The 11,368-nt window shown below is 31.8% G+C and overlaps 1 long non-coding RNA gene across 1 annotated transcript; it reads right to left on the bottom strand.

The window, feature by feature from the left end:
• Positions 1-670: 670 nt before the first annotated feature.
• Positions 671-5,912, bottom strand: LOC139426990 (uncharacterized). Its single transcript, XR_011638126.1, has 3 exons — positions 5,743-5,912; positions 2,959-3,103; positions 671-1,432 (listed from the first exon to the last, which is right to left on the bottom strand). It is a non-coding gene; the product is annotated as an uncharacterized lncRNA (long non-coding RNA).
• Positions 5,913-11,368: the final 5,456 nt, after the last annotated feature.

Here is an 11,368-nt window from a genome sequence, read left to right as displayed (position 1 = left end):
AACAAATTGAATTCAGATTTTTTCATTACACGTTACGACAAATCTATTTATATAAACTCAGCGGTAATCATTACTTTAAGTTCTGTTCTAATTCATGCTTCTTTGATAGTTGTGCTTGTCTTGAAAGAAGCTAATTCATTATTCGGTTACTATGTGGACTCGCGGATTTTGAGTCTTATTAATTTCATCAGTTACATCCAATACATTATTTTTACGTTGTCTTTTCCCTGTTTAGTTAATATTTTACTGTGTTTATTATATTCTAATTGTAACTTTTTGATGACCGAGCAAGAAAAGAAACTGCGCAAAACAGAACTAGATATTTTTTTAATGAAGAATGTTAATGAACTTCAGGTAATCCTTTTAACTGTTCGAGAGTTCAACAAAACATTCTCAACTCCCACATTTCTAATTTCTATTTTATTCTTTCTACATATGAGTTCTTACTTTTATAGAGTACTACTCTCAGGCCTTGAGGTGAATACTATTTTTATTGTCGATTTTATGTATATGATATTTTTTACCACCATTTCGATTGCATTTTTGTCTTTTATAGCGTCGGATGTCAGCAATAATCATCAACGATTAAAAAGAATAGTGGAAAAAATTTACGAAAGTGAACTGAGAAAAACAGAAGCAAATATATATAAGATTGAAATATTCAAGTCCATCAAGAGAAAAAAGAGTTTACATATATCTGCTTGCAACATTCTTAATATAAATCGTGGTTACATCATGGTAGTATTTGGTGCTTTAACAACATATAGTTTGTTATTCATTAGTGTTAGTCCTAGTTTTGAATCGTACAATTGTCAAAGTAATGTCCCACAATAGAATCCTACAATTGTCAAAATATAAACTAACGCTAAACATCTGTTATCAACCTGTCACTTCAAAAATTGTCGTGTTTCACTCCTTACTTGTGGGCAAAAAGTTAGATACCTCTACTCTAATGAAATCTGCTCTGCATGAGGTAATTACAAGTATTACGTACCAGCGAGATTTCGCCTTGAAATTTTTTCTGGTTTCCAATTGAAAAACAGTTGAGACTTCCTCTTGATTTTCCTCATAGTGTTACTGGTACCATATAAACATTGCAAGCAAATTGCAAAAAAATTTATTGGTAAACATGTTTGTGGGCATTTTAATGTACCAAACGCAATTTACAATGAAGAAAAGTAGTATTTTATACTGTGATCATTTTCTTTTTCTTCATAAATCGAAAGCCCGTTGATAGATCCTTCGTCTACTTGATTCCAGGTTCAGTGAGAACAGATAGCTGTTTTGGAGTTGGAGAATTTGCTGAGGAGTACATGACGCGAGTTTTAAAAATTTGTTGCGGTGCACTTCTTCAACCACAAAGAATCCAGCTTCATCTCCACATCTAGTCGTAACATTTTCTGATATACATCCTAAGACAGTGGCTTCAAGTCTATAATTTTTAATGTAAAGAAAAGAACTGTCACTGTTGGTCATCACTTTTATATTCAATAATGCCATAACACGTTTGAATTTTATTTAAAATTATTCCATGAAACTAACTAATAATTATTAAGAATTATTAAGAATTAAGGGAAATGTAGGTTTAAGCTCTGTTTTTACTGTATTGAATTAAAATCAGAAATAAATCTGTTGCGTGGTTTTAAAATGTTAGATACACTGCAAACTTTAAAAAAATTAATATCATCTAAAATATGTAAAATGCTAAAATAATTATAGTTGTAGATTCTGAGGTATTTTAGGCTTAGGGCTTGCAAATTATTTCTTATGCTGCTTGATCTCAGGTAATCTAAATAAAAAAAAACGTGCCAAAATGTGCGAGATCAGTGTTCTTAATTGCATTTCATTCATAAAGAATTATAGAATTTAAAGTGAGTTACAATTCAGATAATTTTGTCACTGACTTTATTTATTCATATATTTTATTTTTCATTATTTATTTATTCATATATTTTGCAATACTTTTCCCACTTGACGAATTTAGACTTGAAGAATTTAGTATCATCGAAAAATTCTCCTTTAAAAAGCCTTCAAATTTATTAAAAGCTAAGTTACTGTACTTTTGGCGTTAAGAAATGGTACTTCTACAAAGTAGCTTTTCACTTGAAGACTAGACACAAAAAAGGCTGTAAATATCACACAATTAGTAATTCTTCATAACGAGGAATTTCTCCCCTTCCTCGGTTTTAGAGATAAAAGGAAAAAAGTCAATTTTATCTTTTGTAGAGGAAAAAAAAATTAAACCAAAATTTTAGTCAAGTTAAGAATTATGGTATACGCATCTATTATGAAGCAATTTGTTTTATCCTCACACTGTTTTCAATATTTTGAGTGATTAAAATCAGATAAGAATGAGGTTAAATCCATGCATTTTCATTGGATAGATAAATCACATAATAAGACTCAGTTTAATCACATGAAAGTGAAAACTAAAACTAATTCCCAATAATTAAACGAAAAGTTTGCTTGTTTGTTTGTCAGCGTGTATCTCTCCCTCATAATTCCAGAACAGTTTGTTCTATCGCACTTCTTGTTCAAAAAACATAACTAATGAACCTCTACCTTTACACTTTTACATTTAAACAGGTGCAATATAAAGCAGCAGTTGTAACATGTATTTACTCTAAACATATTAATTTCACTATCAGCGTTTAGAGTCAGTTAATTGTCAACTTGTGGTCATAATTACTTTAGAAACATTCTTAGATGAATAAATTGCACACAAAAGTCCTGCCTCCTCCCATACACACACAAGCACAGACGTTGATAGTCCATTTATTACATTGTTTTATTAACGAATATGTAAGTGAAAACTCGAAAAAAATTGGTCAAAGTGAAGGCTGATTGTACAGTTTGAGTGAGTTATATGAGTGTCTAAAATTAATTGGACAATCTTTATCCCATCGCTCTTGAAAGGGTAAAAGAGATTAAGTAGAAATAAAGAAAGTCTACTCTTACAAGCATTTAAAATCACTTTTGTCACTGCCTCTAGATATACCGTCTTTGTATCTTTGGTATCACATGGCTGCTTGAAGACCACACATGTCTAGCAGTTCAGTGCTATTCAAGACCTCTTGCAGACATTGGTAGTTTTCGCTATAAACTTTAAAAGAAATTGAGAACAATTAGAAAGTATTCCCTAACAAAACAAGCAGTATTCAGTAGTTTGCTTGGGCTGGGAACGTTTTAAAATGATTTTTAACCATACTAAATGAGGTTGTTTTAAATATAATAATGCTTTCTTAAAAAAAAAAAATATCTTCAATTAGTATGCCAGACACGTAAATAGGTGAAGTCAAAAACTGTGTAAATGTTATAAATTGTTAGTCCTATCGACAATGGCATCAATATGATATGATTCAATGATGTCAGTCTTCATTTCCGCCTAAGATTAAAAAGGTTTTTCTTTTTGAATACATAAAATTACTGAGTATAACGTTTTCCCATTTTCTATACGATTGAGGTTTTGAAAAAGAGTGGCAACACTTTCCAATCAGGAACAAAATTAAAAAATACATTAACAATTAAAAATTTAAAAAGAAATTAATTTTTTTTTCTATGTATTAATTGTTTTTAACATGACCACTACGTTATTTGATCTAGCATAATACGTTTTTAAAATTTTGCTTTATTCCAATTCCTGCTTATATTTTTGTATTTAATTTTATGGAAATGCTTCGCAAAAGCAGAACTGTAAATAAAATAAACACGCGATTTTAGATACCTTTCACAATACTAATTTGGAGGAGTGTTTCTTACATGGTTGAGCTTATTTGACACATAAAAATAAAGATAAATAATTAAAGATATATAATTAAAGAACAAGCTATAAATTCTCAGAGAAATTCGTTCATGACTAAAATGAGCTGTCAGCAAGCAAGGATCTTTGATGCTACAACTGGTTCACCATTGGGATGTGTGCCGAGTGAAATATACACTATGAATATTTTTAGTATGTACCAGGAACTTGTTCAGTATATGGATGTTTCCATGTATCAATCGCTTTTCTACATTGAATATTTCTTAAAGTACAATCCCTAGAATCATTTAGACCAAGCATTTATTTTATTGCCGAAATCAATAAATTTTTCAACTGCTGAAGCTTTTTTACTAATTTTTAATAATTGCTAGTTTAATTGTATAAAGCATACAATTATGATGTTTTATAAACTGATTCACCTAAATTAACACCTTTTTAATGGCTATAGAGCTTTTAATAGGTGCAGAATATGAAGAAAAGACACACAAGGAAATGTCATTTTGAATTGATTGCCCTAAGGAACGATTACCTTAAAGAACGATACCTTAAGAAAGATTTCATAATTATAAATTTTCTTTTTCGTAATTTTCTGTGAATTTTCTCTACCACCATTTTCGTCGACATAATATCAGGCTTGCATTTAACATATGTAAATTTCGAAATATAGAAATGAATGTCAGTGAATATCAATCGTGTAATTATGAATTAGCAAAGAAATGATTTCGGTGCCTGGCTGAACCTCTTTTGCACTTTTTGTTCGATAGCAGTTTTGTTTTTATTTCTGAAGGTTTTATTTTCATAAAAATTTAGGCAAACAAAAATTCGTCACTGATATCTAACATTTTTTACATTATCTTTAGGTAGATCCTAAATTAAATGTTTGCATAATTCTATAATTTTGAATCTCGATTTAGGCTCAAAAAATAAAATATATACCGATTTAGGTTGCTTTCCACTACAATTCGTGGGCACGAAAAAATTGGCATAAGCACATTCTAAGTAAAATCAATGTTGAGTTGTAAAATTGGTATTTTGTATCATAATAGGGTGCAAATTTACTGTGACCTTAATGCAGCTGAACCGCGTCCGCGCAGTCTATAAGGTACTCTTCTCAGTTCGTAGAGAAGAACTGAGGTTCGATCCCTAGTGGCAGCTTGAAACTAGCCTAGCTTCAGATCGGTTGGTACCAGCTTTCCTGAGCGGTAAAAGCAGCCTGTGGGGAATGGGATACCTACAAGTTACGTAGTGTGGGTATTTCGATCCTGATTGGCTGTAGAAACGAGGCATTTGTTAACGTAGGCAACTGTTCTTTCCATTCTATTTCGAGTAAGTCAAGTCTGTAAGTACCAACTCGCTTAAGGAACAAAGCCTATATTCTTTCACAAAGATTTCAATTCAACCACTATACATTTATACAAAGACTTAACACAGAACGAATCCAAGTAGAACATAAAAAAAACTTATTATGCATCGAAGTTGTCAGGTACACAAAACAAAAATATATCTCGGTTACAATAAAATACATAAACAAATAATAAGTTTAAGTTGAGTAAAAGAAGTAGACGAGAAAGAATTATATTTCAACAAATCCGATGTGCTATACGGCTCTGTATTCAATTAACGTCAATTAACATTTTAAGTTATGCAGAGAAACTTAACATTAATACTCCATACTGCTGATATGATTGGTCGGTGATGACGTCATAGGTCACATGTGGGGGCATCGGTCATCTTCTTCCTCTTGCAGTGCAAGTACCCAATGCTGTTAAAATTGCCATAAACATACCGCTGGTTATGGGGTTGGGAAACCTTAACCTCTGTAGCCCCCTGACCCTCAACGGGCTGTTGCAGAAATGACGACAAAGATGATAATATTCACAACTAAGCAACATGTTATGTTTGGGGTAAATTTGAACTTCATTTATGTTCAAAAAGATCCAAAATTTACGAGATGATTGTTAAAAAGAAATATTATACGTTACTTTTATATAAACGGCTCGATGTATTGCACATATCCTCCAATAGACTTTTCACTCCCATCAATATAATGGTTTCGTCAGCAATTATTGCATTGCCTGACAATACTTCAGATTCGACATCATGTCCCAGACATCTTCTAAACTCATCAAAAAAACAATCCAGAGCTTCTCGAGCAGAACTGAATAATTGAAAATTCTTAAATGAACAAACTTAAAGTGTCTCACAATAAAGTCAAAAATTAGAATTTTTTTAAATGTAAAAATGCATGGAGTTCGAAATACGGTGGCGATAGCAGCGACACTACTTAAGTATATAAAGGTGTAATTCAGGAATTCTCTTTTCAAATGCTATACTTTCAGTTTTTTCATGGAAAGAGAAATTTTTATACCATTTTACTTTTCTTTGATATTTTTATAGCTATAAAATTTTAGTTAATTATGAGCTTTTTTTTAAAATATGTATCATTATGGATATTCTGAAGCTTATTATGCTATTAATATTATAAGGGTTGGACACACGTGGTTGCGAAAATATAATGACAGCAGGGTTGCAAGAGAACGTAAGGGGAGTGTACTACCTGTTGTGCATAACTGATAAAATATTTCACTTGCGAGTATTTGTGGCAAATGTAAAGTTGGGGTCAACAAGGATACGTACCAAATACAATAACGGTAGAGTATTTAATAGCAAAAGGTAAGCAAATAAGCAAAATAATAAAATGTTTATTGTTACTTTGTTCTTAGTAAAAAAATTCCAGAAAAGGGGTATCTTTGCATTCGTTACAGTTGAATAGGGCAATTCATATAATAGGTAATATACAGTGAAAAGACATGGCTCAAAAAATACGATAATTTAAGAAACAAAACAAAAACAAATTGCCAAAAGAAATACTTGCGGGCACATGGATAGCATATGTTCAGGAGTATGATATACATCTAAGACAGTCGTCGTAGGTTTTCCAGTTCCACATCTTTTAAAGTTACAAATTCCATTCTGATCGGCAAAAACAACTAAAGGAAATACATCTGATTATTTCTAATTAGCTATATTATATATTTCATATGAATTTTCATTCCAATGAGAAAAAGTTGTAATATTATATAGCTTGCTATATATATTTTTTCAATGCAGCTTGAAACAAAGAAAAATAATAGACATATGAAAAAAAGAGAAGGGGGGGGGAATAATAAGTGAAAAAAATAACAAACAACAGCTTAAAAAACAAAGATCAAATTTTATTTAAAAAAACTGGAAAAAAATATAATCTTTTCATCAGCCCACACGATTATATCTGCAAAACAGAGTGCTTTCTGATATTGTATCAATAAAGCCAAAGCAAAATATATTAATACAATAGTGTGAGGAGCACTCAAAAAANAAAAACAAAACAAGTAAACTGATCCTACTTCACTTGACGTTGGGATAACTGTGAATTGGTTTCGTGGTTTTATTCACCATGTTGAGTAAATGCCATACATAAGTTTTTCTCTCCGGGTAGTGCCAAGTTTAGCACAAATAGTCCTAAATAGAAAAAACATTTGTCTCAATGTTTTTTCAAGAGTTACTCTGTCTTTTGGGTTGGGCTTGAAAATACAAGGTTACAGGATAAAGCATTGATAACTACAAATCCAAAACAGATTAGCTGCTCAACGCCATAAAACAAAATCAAAACGGAAAAAAACTAAAAAGAAAACATTCTTAGGCTTGAAACATTTATGTAGCACAGATTATAATGGTTTATTGCGATACGTAACAACAAGAAATATATATATATATATATACATATATCTTTTGAAACAATTAAAGCAATAGCTCTTATGATAATTCGGAGCCTGGTCTGTTGCCTCTAGTTTTTATAACCCACCTATCAGCTGAATCATCGAATCAAAATCAGTTTTCAGTTTTTTGAGGTTTTGATCTAGAAGTTCGCATTTCGTTTATATCATTATTATATAAAAAAAAACAAAACAAGATGGTTGATATATTGATCTCACAAGATGAAAATATTAGTTTAGAATAGCACTTTTTTTCTTTTTGAAAAAAAAAATCGTAACCTCAAAAGCTTCTAAGCATAAAGTATAATAAAATAAGCAACATCAAATATTCACATTACCAGCAAAATAGCTTCCAGCAATGAACAAAACTTCCAACACCATAGTTACTGTAAAATCAACACAATGTATTCCCCAAAAATAGAAGGAAATAAAAGTTTTTAAAGGTTTTATACTCATTTATTTTTGCAGAAGTTTCCTCAAAGGAAGTTTAAATGCTTAAATAACTAAAAGGGAATCCGTAGATGAACATTAAAATTGATATTATTAAATGCATCCCATAACAAAATGGATTACGGGACAATGACAATAAATATTTTTTACTAAAATAATGAAAACCATTATTCAATATTTGCCGCCTTCAGTGACCAACTCTGTCGCTTTTCAAAATTATTTTGACAATTATAATGGAATAAACTTACATCAAACTCTCGCTTATAAACTACACACATGAATTACTTTTTCACTCTCGACAACACTATCATCGTCGCACTTTTGATACGTTGTATTATGTTTGCAAACGAGTTGTCATGAGTTTGTTGTTGTCATCAACCAAAGCAAAAATTCGCCTTTTAAATAAGTATGTATGTTTTTAAGATAAGGATAATTATAATTTAATTTTTAAATATTTGTGAAATGTTATAAATGATTTTATAATGTATAATTTCTATCCACTTCCGTTCTGTTAAGTCTAGTTCCAATTTACCTCAATATGCTCTTTGTGTTACGTGGACATTTGATTAACAAACTAATTTAATTTTAAGAATAATTATATATATGTATTCTAAATTAATGATTCTTACTTTATATTGTTTTGTGAAAATAGTTTACTGACTCTTATGTGTGTCTCAACTTTCAGTAATTATAAATTTTAGTGCTATTGAATAGAAAAAAAATGGTGGCAGCTGCTTTACACCAAGAAATGTATAAGAAAACTTTTGGTGTTTTGTTGCGCTGAGAATCAATGGTGTTTCATTACACTATTTAGGTGTAAAATAGTTGCCACCATTTGTGTTAAGATACATTAAAATTTTTGACAGTATAGTTTATAACAATTAGAGCTTAAGCATATAACATGTTTTTAATATCTTTGTATTTATAAAAATTTTTTTCGTTTTTTTTAACTACCTAGAACTTTTTCTCAGATGAAGAACTTAAATAGGAGGATTTGGCCGGTGCTTCCCATTCATGATTGGTATGGGGCTAGTAAGACGGGACAGTCGTTGATTCCTCCACGCGACAGAATCCTGAAGTAAATAATTTATTCTGCCAAAGAATTCGCCAAAATTAAACAAACTTTTGTTGCGAAAATTGATTACTAATTAGCAAATTTGAATTTTTAAATACTTTATTTCAAAAAGTTTCGTACAGTCATTTGTACTTCATTATTAAGTATGCTGTGAAGTACTTGTACAGATTTTCAGTATATATTTTAAAGTTGTTGTTGTTGTTAATTTACGTCGCACTAGAGCTGCACAATGGGCTATTGGCGACGGTCTGGGAAACATCCCGGAAGATGATCCGAAGACATGCCATCACAATTTTGATCCTCTGAGGAGGGGATGGCACCCCCGCTTCGGTAGCCCGACGACCTGCGCGTGAAGTCGAGCACTTTACGGTAGCACAGTTTAACGAGGACCAATACCGCACTCCCTCGGTCCCTACGCAGACTGATCCAAGTGGGTCACCCACCCGCACACTGACATATTTTAAAGATATACATAATTTAAATATAAACACTGAAATATAAAAAGGAATTTTTAAATCTAAACAAGGGGCAGAGATAGCCCGGTTGGTAGGGGATTGGGCTCATGTACAAGGGTTCAATCATCACCGGCCGAAGAATCCCCGTATACAAAATGGTGACAGGTGCATGCTAAATCTGTCAGGGTCACAAAGTTCTTAAAGTTTCCAAAACAAATCAATGTTTCTTTGGGTACTGGACCGGAGACTGGATGGTGACAATGGTGACTGGATGGTGACAATGCTGAATGGTACAAAAGGGTGACTGGTGCATGCTAAATCTGTCAGGGTCACAAAAATCTTCTAGTTCTCAAAAAAAAATCATCATTGTTTCTTTGGGTACTGAACCGGAGACTGGATGGTGACAATGCTGGATGGTACAAAATGGTGACTGGTCTATGATAAATCTGTCAGGATCTCAAAATCCTCCAAGTTTCCATAACAGATCAATGTTTCTTTGGGTACTGGAACTGCTCTGGTTCTGGTCAAAGTTACGATCTACGGATGGATGGATAGTGTGTGAATGTGTTTTCTCTGTAAAATGGGCTGTGACATATGTGTGTGGTAGAAGTCTAATTCTTGTCCATAGATGACGCTACTGGAAAACAAGAAGAAGTACACCCCTCTGCCTTAATATTGACTTGCCAGTATTGGCAAGCGTCTTAAGATAGCAGCAACAACAACATACCGAAACAGGAGTTCGTTGGTCGTATTGTTTAGTTCCATTTAGTTAACAATAGTTTGTATTGATGCTTACAAAGAGCAAACCATAAGTGAACACTGCACCAAATGCTGTCAGAATGTATCCTCGTGATAATTCAAACATATTGCAAACGATCACGTGATGCTCTTTCTTCCTTTTTAGAGATTTTAATACTCGAAGTTGATGTTTGTCAACATTTGCTTTATAAAGACTGTGCTCGTAGAACTTTTCAAGTGCTAATTTCATGTTTTGAGTTCCATGTGTAATATTCGAAGCTGTCCATGTTAAGGATGTTGTTCCAAGAATCGATAAAGTAAGAACATAAGCGGCTTCTAGAATAACATATCCTTTCAAGTTATTTTCAGAGAGTAAAACCCATGATAAATAAGTGTTCATTTGCAAGAAAAATATCGAAAATGTGAGAAACGTCGGCATAGAGAGTAGTTCATTTAAATCTTTGAGATTTTCAAGAACATTTGGATATGTCTTTAAGTAAAAAATTAAAATCGTATGATTTTTAAATTTTTTGAGATTTGTTTGAAACGCGTGGATTAAATCACTATTTTGCTTATAGATCAGACATAAAAGTACGGTAACTATACAAGGAAAGGACAATGCTATCGGAAAATAAAAAAATGTATACATGGTGGTCAATAAGTAGTTAACTGTTGGATTAACAAAGTATCCATAAGTAAATGATGAGTTGTAATAATATCCATAAAAATGAATACACACTAAGTATACTGATATGAAAAATATAGATGTTGATAGAATTACTATGACAGCGAGATTACTAATTCGGCTGTTTAAATTAGGCATGCATTGAATGCGTCGTAGCCTTTCTAATTTAGACATATAATTTCGAATTTTGCTTTTTCTTTTGTTGATGATTAACCACAAGAATGTTGAAACCATGCAAATGATCCATGTGCATACAATCGATCTAGCATAGGCTGGATAATGTTGAATAAATAATATGAGCCGGCTAGTGCTGTCGATTAAAACGATAGAAAGCACTACTTGTAATGTAATTTTAATGAATTGCACGAGGTATTTGTTTTTAACTTTTGATGATTTCTTCGTGGTGTCTATACCAAATAACGCAAGGGATTTCCATAAAAATGGGTAAGT

Source organism: Parasteatoda tepidariorum, chromosome 1 (genome assembly GCF_043381705.1).
Source record: "Parasteatoda tepidariorum isolate YZ-2023 chromosome 1, CAS_Ptep_4.0, whole genome shotgun sequence".
Classification (NCBI taxonomy): domain Eukaryota; kingdom Metazoa; phylum Arthropoda; class Arachnida; order Araneae; family Theridiidae; genus Parasteatoda; species Parasteatoda tepidariorum.
Note: the sequence above shows the minus strand (reverse complement) of the source record. Positions and strands in the feature narration are given on the sequence as shown.